The 12,457-nt window shown below is 35.0% G+C and overlaps 1 pseudogene; it reads right to left on the bottom strand.

Annotated features, from left to right (window-relative positions):
* Nucleotides 1–12,457, bottom strand: part of LOC141494009 (serine/threonine-protein kinase Nek10-like) — a 244,377-nt pseudogene that overhangs the window by 90,258 nt on the left and 141,662 nt on the right.

Raw genomic sequence — 12,457 nt, 5'->3', positions numbered from 1 at the left:
AAGGTGTAACCAACACCTGGGGCAATTGTTTATTCCCAGAGCCTGCACAAACAGCAGGTGTTAGCATTGACATTCTAACATAAAATACAGTGGCAGAGAGGGCTTACATTCCTAACTCTGTGTTACATGAAGAATCTGTTGCCCTGGGCTCCAAGCCAGAATAATCATTAGAAAGAAGTGGTATAATATATTTCAGTTGACTAGACTGTTATTTTTCAGCATGATTCCAATTGTATTCAGGACGCATCACTCACCCATAGGACCAGATAGACTTTCACTTAGAGCTTTGGCTGTGGTAGCTTTTATTCCACCCATCCACCCTTAGCAGCTACCCAGTGTGGCTCATAACTACCCCAGGGGGTGGGTTAGTTATCCTATAGTGAAGGAAGTGGACACCTGTGCCTAAGGAGAGGCCGCTGGGCAATGCAGAGCCAGCCTTCCATGATGAGGAGAGGGGAAGAAATGATAAAACCAAGACCAATTGATGCTGGCTCCTCATAGACTTTCCAGAAGACAAGAGAGAGCAAGAGACTCTCACTCCTCAACACAAGAAGACTTGGAAGTCTCCTAGCTCTACTGGTTTTCTCAGTAAAAAAAAAAATACAATGATGGTAGCAGGGGAGAAGTCATTATGGAAGCCTCATTTGATGTTAAAATGATCAAAAGGATAGGGTCCTATAGCAAGAAAGTTCTGAAAGTGGTGGGATAAGGAAAAGTGAGTAAACAAACATAAACAAAGGATGCAGGCAATGAATACATATCATGAAGTAATAGAATGACTTTGAAAACTTAGAGTACAAAAGAGACTAAATATTCTACAAGACCCCTGAGCAATAAGGAAATAATGTAAAGAAACTGCAAGTGATTCAAAAGTACAGGAAAACTAATAGAAGAAATAGTATGGAAATTAGAAATGAAATTGGGATGGCTGACAATGGCATTTGCCAGTTTAAAAAAACATAATGGGGAAAAAAACTTTAAAATTGTATTTTCTCTGAAAAAAGGCAGATTTTAATTCCTAAATAAAAATGTTAAGGAAAAGAAACAGGACAGCAACATAAAAGAATATAAGCATTATATATGACCCAAAATGACTGATCTTGAAGACAAAATTTAGAGATAATTTTGAAAAAAATAGGTTTCTTTGAAAGAAAAAGACCATAATGAATTGGAAAGCTAAATTATCAAACTAAAAGAATACAAGAAACTTGCCCAGCAGTATTAAAAACAGAGAACAATAAGCTGACTGAAATAATTTGCAGATAACTCATTAGGAAGAAACCTCAAGGAATGTAATGTTATAATTCACTCCTTATCTAGCATGGAAAAACTAATTTGACTAATCCTGGGCAACTCATTCATGAGAAATTAAAGAAGGCATTCAACTATATTATGTTATAAAAAATCAAAGAAATTAAGAGCCTCCATAATAATATAAATTGTACAGTTAAACTTAAATATCAATACAAAAAGTCATTTTAAGTTAAACTTACAAAAAAAAACCAGATGTAGGCAGTGTCTTTGAATGAGAGAGAGAAATAAAAATGGAAGTAAGTTTGGACCAAGGTGACTCCCACCTATATAATTCCTTTTGCTGGAGAGGCTGAAGCTGGGGGTGATTGCCTGGGCTTCAGAGTTCTGAAATGCAGTGGGAAGAAGGTGGCCAAGCGTTCCCATGAAGTCTTCTTCCAATACAATGAGCCCTCAGCAGTGGTGAACCACCAGACTGTCTAAGGAAGGACAAACTGTCCCAAGTCAGAAATGAAATAGATGACCCAGGTCACTGAGGGGCAAAAAAGGGAGATTCAGTTTCAAAAACAAAAACTTGGGGAGGAAGATGAAATCAAGAGAATTAGTGAGAAAAGACCTAATTATCATGATTCTGAGTTTAGATAAGGCTTTATTTTGTTTTTGAAATGTCATTTGGCTCAACAATGGCTAAAAAGAGAACCAAGAAAGATCTGGCCCAATGTGGAAATCAAAGCAGCTTTGGAGTCAGAGGATCTGGCTGTGACCTTGGTCATGTTCTTAACCTTCTTTAGCTTTAAATTTCAAACTTTTAAATTAAAAAAGGTCAGATTAGATGATCTCCATGCTTTCTTCCTGTTATAAGTCTAAAATTCTACATCTAGGGGCTAAAGAATCTAAAGAAGAAAAAAGTAAAAGTTTAAAGATTTAAGAGGGAGAAAGGAAAAATAATTGAACTAATATGTTTAGACTAATGTAGGAAGCAGGGCTAACATAAAGTGGATCAGGTCAATTAGAGAGAGTAGAGGCAAGAGACCAGAGGATGCCTGACTTGAGTTCCAGGTCACCTTCCCTTAAGATGAGAGGGAAGGAGAAGCGGAGTCTTTCATCTTCCATCCTAGATAGTTGAGGGAATATAGGGAAAGTACAGTTGATGGAAGGGATGTGGGAGAAGTGGAAACAGGTCTTGCCCTAGGAAGAGTTCTGATGAGTAGACAGATGCTGAATGAGCATTATAGAAAGCAGAAGTGAAGAGAAATAATGAGGGGGCAGATACCAGAGAATTCTTTTCTGAGAAATGTCTGAGTTTGAAAAGAACAACAAACCATTTCAGAAGAATGCCCCTGGAGAGCTAATATCTAGGGTAGACAGGAGACTTTGGCTAATTAAATTGGCCTTGGGATAAGTAAATAGTGAGTCTATCATAGGTCCTGCCTGTAGCAAGGCCATGACTTGTGATACAGGAGAAAGGGTGACTGCTACAATGCCGTACTGCCATCTGCTTGAATTAGTATTTCTTGAGAGTTTGGCTCAACAGGACACCACTCAAAAAAAAATCTAAAATTGAATATATGTGTGTGAATATATATATATATATATATATATATATATATATATATATGTATATGTGTCTATGTGTGTTAGATCAGAGGGCACAAGAATTATTCTACAAGTAACAATGGCCCTATGGAGAGTTAAGAAAAGACTTGAATGAGAAGAAAATAAGGAGATAAACAAAGTCAATTAACACTTCTCACAAAAGGGTGTCCTAAATGAATATTACACAGAGTTAAATGAATCATCAGGATTTCGGTAAAAAATATGATTTTATACTCTATATATCTGGACTCAGTTATGGAAAAAAATAATTTAAATAAAGCCAAGGATCTTGGGAGAAGGCACAAAAATAGGAGGGTACAGAAAAGTCTTCAGAAGAAATCTAGTCTCAAAAGAAACAAAAGTGGGACTAGACAGTACTATATCCTTCTATAAAAGAGAAAGGATATCAATTTAAAGAATGAAGTGAAGGGAAACACAAATGTAACCCTTATAATCCTAAATGCAAACTAGTCCCCACTCCCATAAAATGGAAGAAAATGTTGACTAAGACAGAATCTAACAATTTTCATCAGAAAACAAATTCTTAAAAGCTAAGCACACATACACACATAGCAAATAACACAGTATCTAAAGACATAAGGCAAAAAGTTAAGAAGATTTTAATAGGGTATAGATGGTATCACATAATTGTAGAAAAACTTAATATTCCTCTCTGAGTCAGAAAAATATAACTTAAAAGACAAGCCAGAAGAAAATCACAAGACGGAACATTCTATTTGAAAGATTCAATTTGAAAGGCTCAATAAATGATATGAAAATTTTAAAAATGTACATTGTCTCATTATCAGTGGTACTTTTATATACTTATTTTTTGCTAAAAAACTGAGAGAATAACAATGAGACAACATGCCAAGACTTTTTTGATGCATTTAAAGCCATCCTCAGAGGAAAAACTTATTATCTCTGAAAACAAAAAATGGTAACCAAAAAGGGAAGGAATCAATGAACTGAGCACGCAACTTAAAACACAAATTAGAAATTCAACAAATTAACAAACTCAAACCAAAAATGAAATTAACAATGAAAATAAAAATAAAAGACACTCAATATTCAGTGATAAAAGATAAAGAAATGTAATACAGACAAATCTCAATAATGAATACTGTTGCAAAAAATTTTAAATAAAATTCTAGCAAATAAACCAAGAAAACATATCTCCTCAAAAAATTATTGCAACTAAATTGGATTATTCCAAATATTCAAGTATTTAAAAAAACAATTGCTAAAATATGATTTCATCAATAATTTTAAAGTTTTTGACAAAAAATTTCCTTACCATGCAAGTCCCTAAAGATAGCAAATACATAATTAATTAAAAAAAATTAGTACTATTTTCAAAGGATAAAATAGCTAGCATGAACTATTTTATATATTTTAGAAATTCTAACTATGTACAAAAATAAGATAGGAGTGAAATGATATATCAATAAATACAAGAAAACAATAGATTAAAATATTTCTTATTTGCAGACAACAAAACTTTAAAGAATCAATAAAGCAAATTAGCAAAGAAAATAATAAAGAAAGCATATAATGTCAGCAAAGACTGAATACATAATAAAGTAGGAGGAAATGGAGAATTGTGATTTGGTCTATAAAATTATAAAATACCTGATAATAACTCAGGAATTAAATAATTACAATAATGAAAAAAATTAGCAGTACAGTTATTGCTCATGGATAGACAGTGTCAATATGAAAAAAAAAAGATAGATGTCACATAAGTGGTAATATAATAGTGGTACCTAGTAGAGAAAGACAAAAACAATATAAATTTATTAGTAGAAAAGGTCCAAACTGTCAAGGAAGAAATTTTTGAGAGTAGAAATGAAAGGGACTGGCAAACCTTAAACTATATAAAAATAATCATCATCACAACTCTTTGATACTAGTTTAAAAAGATGAGAAATATGGATAAACAGTGATAGACTAGTTGAGTGAGGATCAGTTTCAATATATCAAAGAAAATAAACTATTTGGGGAAGGGAATCCCTATTTGACAGGAAATTAAAGTCAGTTTACAAATATATATTTGAAATATATATAGCATATAATATATTCTATAATATATTTAAGGTATCATATATATATATGTGTATATATATATATATATATATATATATATATATATGCATTTTCAATTTCTTTTTACTGCTAGAAATGCAAGATCAAAACACCTTGGAGACCATGGCACTAGAAGACTGTTTCATGAGTTTATGTATTCTAAAGATTCCCAAACTTAGTGCCTGATCCTCTATTGATACTTCTTTTTGCCCTTAGCCAGATGATTCCCAGAGAAGATCCTTGATCCATTCCTAGGCTCCTACTTCAAAGAAGCCTTTCATTCTTAGGAATTTCTTCCAGTGCTCCCTTGGGAGCACAAAATGGAGAACATAGGGTACCCTCTGTCTCATGGTGAGGTACTAAAGAGCCTTAGCAGATCAATGAAAATTCAGATATTATATTATAACCTATAAATATATGTTAAATATAAAAAAGTTTCAACATTAAAAAACAGTAGCATGGGAGGAAATATCTTTTAGAAATGACTGGGAAAATACATATTACTTAATCAAGGAATAAAAGTGACCAAAAAGACAAAAAAATTTAATCAAATAAAATTGAAACTTTTTCTGTTAACAGAATCACTTATACTAGAACATAAGAAAAGAAAGTGTTAAATGCTTATAAACAAAAATACACCAATTATCTCTCATTAACATCTAAATCAAAGAAAAAGCATTAATTCCTGTATGTGTATATGGGCGTGACTGAAGGGCAGTTCCTAAAGACCAGTCAAAGGCTCAAAGGCTATGAATAAACTTATCAAAACAAAAATTGCAATTTAAACAGATTAATCAACAACTATTTTAAAAATCACTCTAATCATATGTCATTAAAATAGTATTAATAATAATGATCAAATCTTTAATAATGAAAAAATAAAATATAATTTTTAATTTGAAGTTTATGCTAGACCCTCAAAGTATCAAACATATTAAAGACAAAAATCAAAATACACTTGGAGGTAGAGATGCAAATTGGGGGTCCAGATTTTTCTGGAAAACAATTTTGAAACCTGTGAAAATGCTTATTAAATTTTTCATGTCTTTGTGTGTGTGTGTGTGTGTGTGTGTGTGTACTCCAAGAAGGTCAAGAATGGGTAGTAAGAAAAATTCTCAGGTGTACCAGGCTATTTATACTTTATATGTGAGTGAAACAGAAAAAAATTACATGTGAAAAAGTATACAATAAAGCAAGCAAAAATAGAATTATAACCCACAATAGTTGCAATATTATAAATTAAAATGGCAGGCCTAGGTTAGTGACCTTCAGGACTCAGGCTAGAAGTAGAGGAAATGAATACTCATCTAGAAGTCTCACCAGACCAGAGTGTGACCTTGGAGGCAATCAATGATCTATAAGAATGAGACCACTTTCCCAGAAATCAAAAATGGAATAGAGTTGTAAAGAGGTTTAGGGAATATGTCTGAACATCTCTTATTGCTACTGTTTCAAAATAAATATCCCGAAATTTTCAGGGTGATCTTGAATGTGAGAAAGACCCAGTCTGGTCCTGGGAAAGGGAGTCAAAGTACAATATCTTTGGCACAGTCAACAATATACTTCTTCCATAGAGATCTGTTTTTCTTTGTGAAGTAGCATTTCTAGCTATGACAAATCATTAAAACCAAGGGTCAAAATAAACCGAACTTGGAAAGAGGCCTGCAAATTACTATATCACAACATCAAATTGAGAGTTTCAAAAATAATGAAGCACATTGTATCATATCACTTTTACTAAAAATTAAAATTTTAATAATATTTTAGTGAGACAAAAAGTTTTGCACTGTTGACAAATAAAATAAATTATTTGATAGTATTTATTTTATTATTTCAATCGTTTTAAATTCTATTTTTCTAGGTGGTTTATAATGAATTTATTTTAAAAGTACATGTCAATAGTTTAATTATACATGATAATAGTATATGCATTTAGTTCATAAATATATATTTGAAATATAAATATATATATATATATATATATGTATATACATTCTCAATTTCTTTGTACTGCTCGAGATGCAAAAACAAAATATCTTGAAGACCATGGCACTAGGAGACTGTTTCATGAGTTGATGTCATCTAAAGATTCCCAAACTTAGTGCCTGATCCTCTGTTGATATTCCTCTTTGCGCTTAGCCAGATGATCCCCAGAGAAGATTCTTGATCCATCCCTAGGCTCCTGCTTCAAAGAAACCTTTTATTCTTGGGAATTTCCTCCAGTGCTCCCTTGGGAGCACAAAATGGAGAAAATAGGGTCCCCTCCATCTCATGGTGAGGTACTGAAGAGCCTTAGCAGAGAAGGCAGTATGATTGACTTTTCTTTGATCTGGATGCTATTCAAATTAGCATCAATAAATTAATTAAATTTCATTAAAATTTGAGAGTGGTTACTAAATATTCTTATAAAAGAAAGTACTTAAATTTTACTTATAATTTATTGGTTTGGTACCACAGTCATAGATGCTATTCACACTGGGTCTCCTATTTGGTGCTGAGAATTCATGGAATTTTACTAAAACTACTAATTTCTTTGTCCATTGGTTACTATTCATTGTTGAATTTTATAATTATATTATTTACATTAATGCTATAAACTGTTATGGAGAAAATTTCATTGCATTTTTCTGTCAAATAAAACAATTAAACTTTTCAGAACAAAAAAGGCATAAAATTTTTACACCTGTAATTTTTAGACCACCAATGGTGCAGATACAATTTTTTTAAAGTGGTAATTGGTCCCTGATGAACAGAGAATGCATAATACCAATTAACTACATACTGTCCTTTGATGAAATTCAATCATTCACATGTTTCTTTAATTTTTGCTAAAATATAAGCTTTAATAATACAGTTTTTCTTCCTTTTGCTAATATTCAATGAGGCATGAAATAGAATATTATGTGAGTACAAGTCAAGGATTTCACATTAACAGTACATTTAAAATTCAGTATAGAGGGAAGTCATTTCCTAATTCCATAGAGGCTTCATGGTAAAGTGTAGTCTGCAGTGAAAGGATATTCTTGAAGAAGCTGGAATCAGGGCTGCCAACCCCTTGGCCCAGATACTGCCTAAAGAATTAGCAGCCCTTTTCAAAGGCACAAATCAGAAATGGTCCAGATGCAAACTGGGACCTGTTTGTTCAGGTTCAAGTGGGAACAACATGAGGCATCATCAAGGTTTACTTAGCCACAGAGTAAAGAAGTCATTCTCTGAAGGGCCTCCAGCATTTGACTTGAGAAGACCTGGTTCCCTGGCTTCCAGTCAGAGAAGTCTAGTCAGTAAGGCTGGGGGCTAGCCCCCCAAGAGCTGGCTGGATAATCAGGATCCTGCATGGCTCTTTTATGCCCGTAAGTGAGCAGGAGGCTGCCCCACCCCAATACGGACAGAGCAACCAGGATGTCACACCCAAATGGATGTCACTTCTATATGGATAGAGTGACTGGGTGGCCATCTTCACAGGAACAGAGTGACCAAGAAGCCATCTCCTAATGGATAGTGTGACCAACAGGAAGTCTCCAGGGAGTTAGGGGCCAATCAAGAGTTGCTTTTCTCAATAATACCTCATTATGGCCCACATGTCTACAATCATTTATTAAAGAGTCTAGTCTACATTGGTTTGGGTCACGGGAACAAAGAAATACAGATACTCTCCATAACTGGACACAAGGAACACATGCCAATGAGGCAGGACCTTGGGGAGCTCACCTTCAGTTGATGGTTAGCCGATACTGTTGTGACAGAGAGGGCAGAAAACTGGGCTTGGAGGCAGAAGACCTGAGTTTGAGCCCTCCCTCAGAAATTTGCTAGCTGTAATAACCTCTATCTGCTTCAATTGCCTCATCACATGTAAAATTAGCATAACAACAGCACCCACCCATGGGGAGATTTAGAGATCAAATGAGGTTGTATATGACAAGTGTTTTAGGAGAGGATGTGGGGCCTTAATGCAATGTAAGTGGAGCTGTGAATTGATCCAACCTCTCTGGAAAGTCTAGAACATGTCCAAAGGACAATACCACTTCTAGGTCTGTATTCTAAAGAGATCACGAAAAGGAGAAAAGACCCACATGCACAAGAATATTTCTAGCAGCTATTTTTGGAGTGGCAAAGAATTGGCAATTGAATGGATGCCCATCCATTGGGGAATGACTGAACATGTGGTGGTATGTGAATGTTATGGAGTACCATTATTCTGTAAGAAATTACAAGCAGTCAGACTTTAGAAAAGCTTGGAAAGGCTTACATGATTTGATACAGAGTGAAGTTGAACAGAACCAGGAGAACATCGTGCACAATAACCATACTACTGTGAAATGATCAACTTTGATGGATGTAGCACCTCTGAGCACGTCAAGGAAAATCTTAAAAAACTTGTGGAAAATGCCATCCACATTCAGAAGAAAAACTATGGAGACTGAATGCAGACCAAAGAATACTATTTTCACTTTGTAAAACATCTTTCTCTGTCTGTCTGTCTGTCTGTCTCTCTCTGACACATGATTTTTTCCTTTAGTTCTAATTTTTCTTTCATAGCAAAGAAATGTTAAACTCAATTGTACATGTACAATCCATATAATAATATTATTATTAATAATAATTAGAGGAGGGGCAGGGAAGTGAGGGTGATAGAAAAATGTAGAACTCAGAAGTTTACAAAAATAAAACTTTAAAACTATCTTTCCATATAATGGGAAAAACAAAATAATTAAAATAAATTAAACAAATCTCTTTAAATAGTGATGTAAATCAGAGAGATCATTATTTGGGGGGGGTTTTGATAGTGTAAAATGTTACCTTGTAGATTCTCCTTTAACATTTGTCTCCCATTTATTTGTCCAAATCAGACAAGAGTTCTAAAAAATTGAAGCACACAGACAACTTTGTGACTCAACACTCTGATGACTAATATTCCAAGAGAGATAAATAAAGATAAGAAATCCTTGTTGATTACTTGATTGGCATTTGCTTGTAAAGGGTTTGGCACCATCATTGATGATGTCCTGCAACTAGGGAAGAGTTCTCTTTAAGATCCTGCTTGTTAGGATCACCATTCAGCACATTGCATTATGTCCTGGAACACTGGAAAGCCTCCCAAGGAAGTTCCATAATCATTTGGAATAATTATCAAGTGGACAGGTAATATTTATTTTGCAGACTCTGGTCTACAGTTGAATGAATTGATGTTTCCATATGCTGATCTTGTACAGATTCTCAGTGTAGACAATGAGCTGATATGAGACTAGAGGAGGACAGGGGGACTGGGCTAGATTGCATCTGGAAAATTGAGTGATGATAAGCTTCTCCCAGAGACAGTTGTTTCTAAGCTCATTGTTCTGGTGATGCCATCAGGACTGAACCCATCAAGTCATGACCCACTACACTCTCTGAAGAATTAAGATGTTGGAGATGTGCTCAGTGGGTAGAGGAGTAATACATATTGCCAATTAACCATTAGTCAGGGGAAAACAGCCTAAAAATATTCTCTAATAGTATCATCTGTACTGTGCCTTAAAGTTTGCAAAGCACTTGCAAAAAACACATTATCTCATTAGACTCTAAATGTAAATCTTTGTAGGATAATTCCAATCTAACTGAGGGGGGAACTGATGCTCTGAGAAGGTAAATACTGTTTAGCTATGGTCACATAGCCAGAAAACATCAGAAATGATGACCAACCCAAGTCCTCCAGTCTCCAAGTCCAGTATGCTATCCACTATGCCGCACTACCTCTCATAATAGCATATTATCCGTATGAGAGCCATAAAATATTCTGGTCCAGCTATGAAGCCAGAGTCACACATTATCACTGATAGCAATATGCTCCACTGGTATCAGGACAGGATATCAAGGTCAAGAAAGCTATCTGCAGGAAGCTTGGACTCTCAGAACTCAAGTTCAGATCTTGATCCTAACTTGTATTTATTCAGTCTGAGGCAATTCATCAAATCTTCTCGAGGCCTCCACTTTGTGATCTGCAAAATGAGAAGGCTGTTTGCTTCTGGTCCTTTAATCTGAGGTACCTACTAAGAGAAAGTTCATCTATAAAACTCATTATCTTTGCCCAGCTGATCCTTCAAGAAGGCAATTACATCATTAAACTTATTTCTTAGTTTTTCAATTCATTTATTTGGAGAAAGAATCTGATGTTCTCAGAGTCCACAAGACTATGTACCCTTGAATAATGATGAATTCTGTTGTAAAAATGGGGACTAGTAGCAGTTTTCCAAAAGTTATTAGGAAACAAATTGCAAAATTGATTTAGAAATGGCAGTCGGCCTATGAAGATACATCCCACTAATTGAGAGTGACTTAGGTGAGATAACATTGCCAGGTGACTGAATCCCTATTAGCCTCCATAAAGTATCTCTGGGTACTCCTCCCCTCCTCGTCCAGCTTCTTCTCTAAAGCAATCTGGAAGGAAGACAAACCATCTAGATTATTCATCATGATGTTGGAGATCATGGAGCTGACCTCCACCATGTCTGGGCCCAATTCTGCATCAGGAGCAAGGCATCTAAGAAAAGAGCTGCCCTTACAGAATGCTCTGAGCCAGTGGCCACCACCTCTGGGGGGAAGGGGGAGGCTCTCAGTCAATCATTCCCTGTCCTGTCTCTCCATATTTTATATAGTACAGGTGACATGGGTAAACATGAGTACAACAAGGAGGAAAGCAGGGTTAGTTGGATCTGATAAAGCTCTAGGACTAGAAAGGATGGGGGAGGCTCAAGGTGCTGAGTGGGGAAGGGTCTCCTGAATGTCCTTCTCCCTCGCCACTCGTGATCCCTCTTCATCCCCACCCCATAGATCAGGATTTCTAGATCAGGGGTGTCAACACCTCCAAAGTCAGTGAGTTCAATAACCCACCCTTTTGTTTCCATGTTCCAGGACAGATGCTGAGAGGCCCAGCATATTCATACTTTCCACTTATCAAATGATATAACCTTACTTCTATGGACAAATCCATTTTTGATTGAGTTTTAAAACTCAGACCTAATATTTACTTCAATTATTGAATAATTCCAAAAATGTCTGAATATTCCCTAATATGCCCAAATCCCATGTTTTATATTTTATAGCAAGAACCCCTGTGTACCCTTGATTTTTCTCCTTTAAACAAGTCTAATCAAAATTCTAATTCATCAGTTTTATCCGTCCTCTTCCTTGTAGGGTACTAAAGACACTGATTTTTTTTTCAGAACTAGAAGGAGTTTATGATCAAGATCATAAATACATCAAGACAGCAACACATTAAGAGACTGATGTATTCAAGAGCTGAAGTATATGAAGCATGTATAGTTTCTTTTTTGCTCTGGGCCAATGGAATTTTGCTATGGTTTTATATGTATATATGTACGTATCTGTGTATGTGTATCTAGTAAATATAAGTGTATATGGATAAAACCTTTATATAGAAATATAAATTCAGGGCCTTTCCAAGTATCACATATATAGGCATTAGTAGGCTTATCCAGATCACCTCCTGTTACATGAAGTCAAGTGTATGAACTTGTACACATCAGCA

Source organism: Macrotis lagotis, chromosome 7 (assembly GCF_037893015.1).
Source record: "Macrotis lagotis isolate mMagLag1 chromosome 7, bilby.v1.9.chrom.fasta, whole genome shotgun sequence".
NCBI classification, from domain to species: Eukaryota; Metazoa; Chordata; class Mammalia; order Peramelemorphia; family Peramelidae; genus Macrotis; species Macrotis lagotis.
Note: the sequence above shows the minus strand (reverse complement) of the source record. Positions and strands in the feature narration are given on the sequence as shown.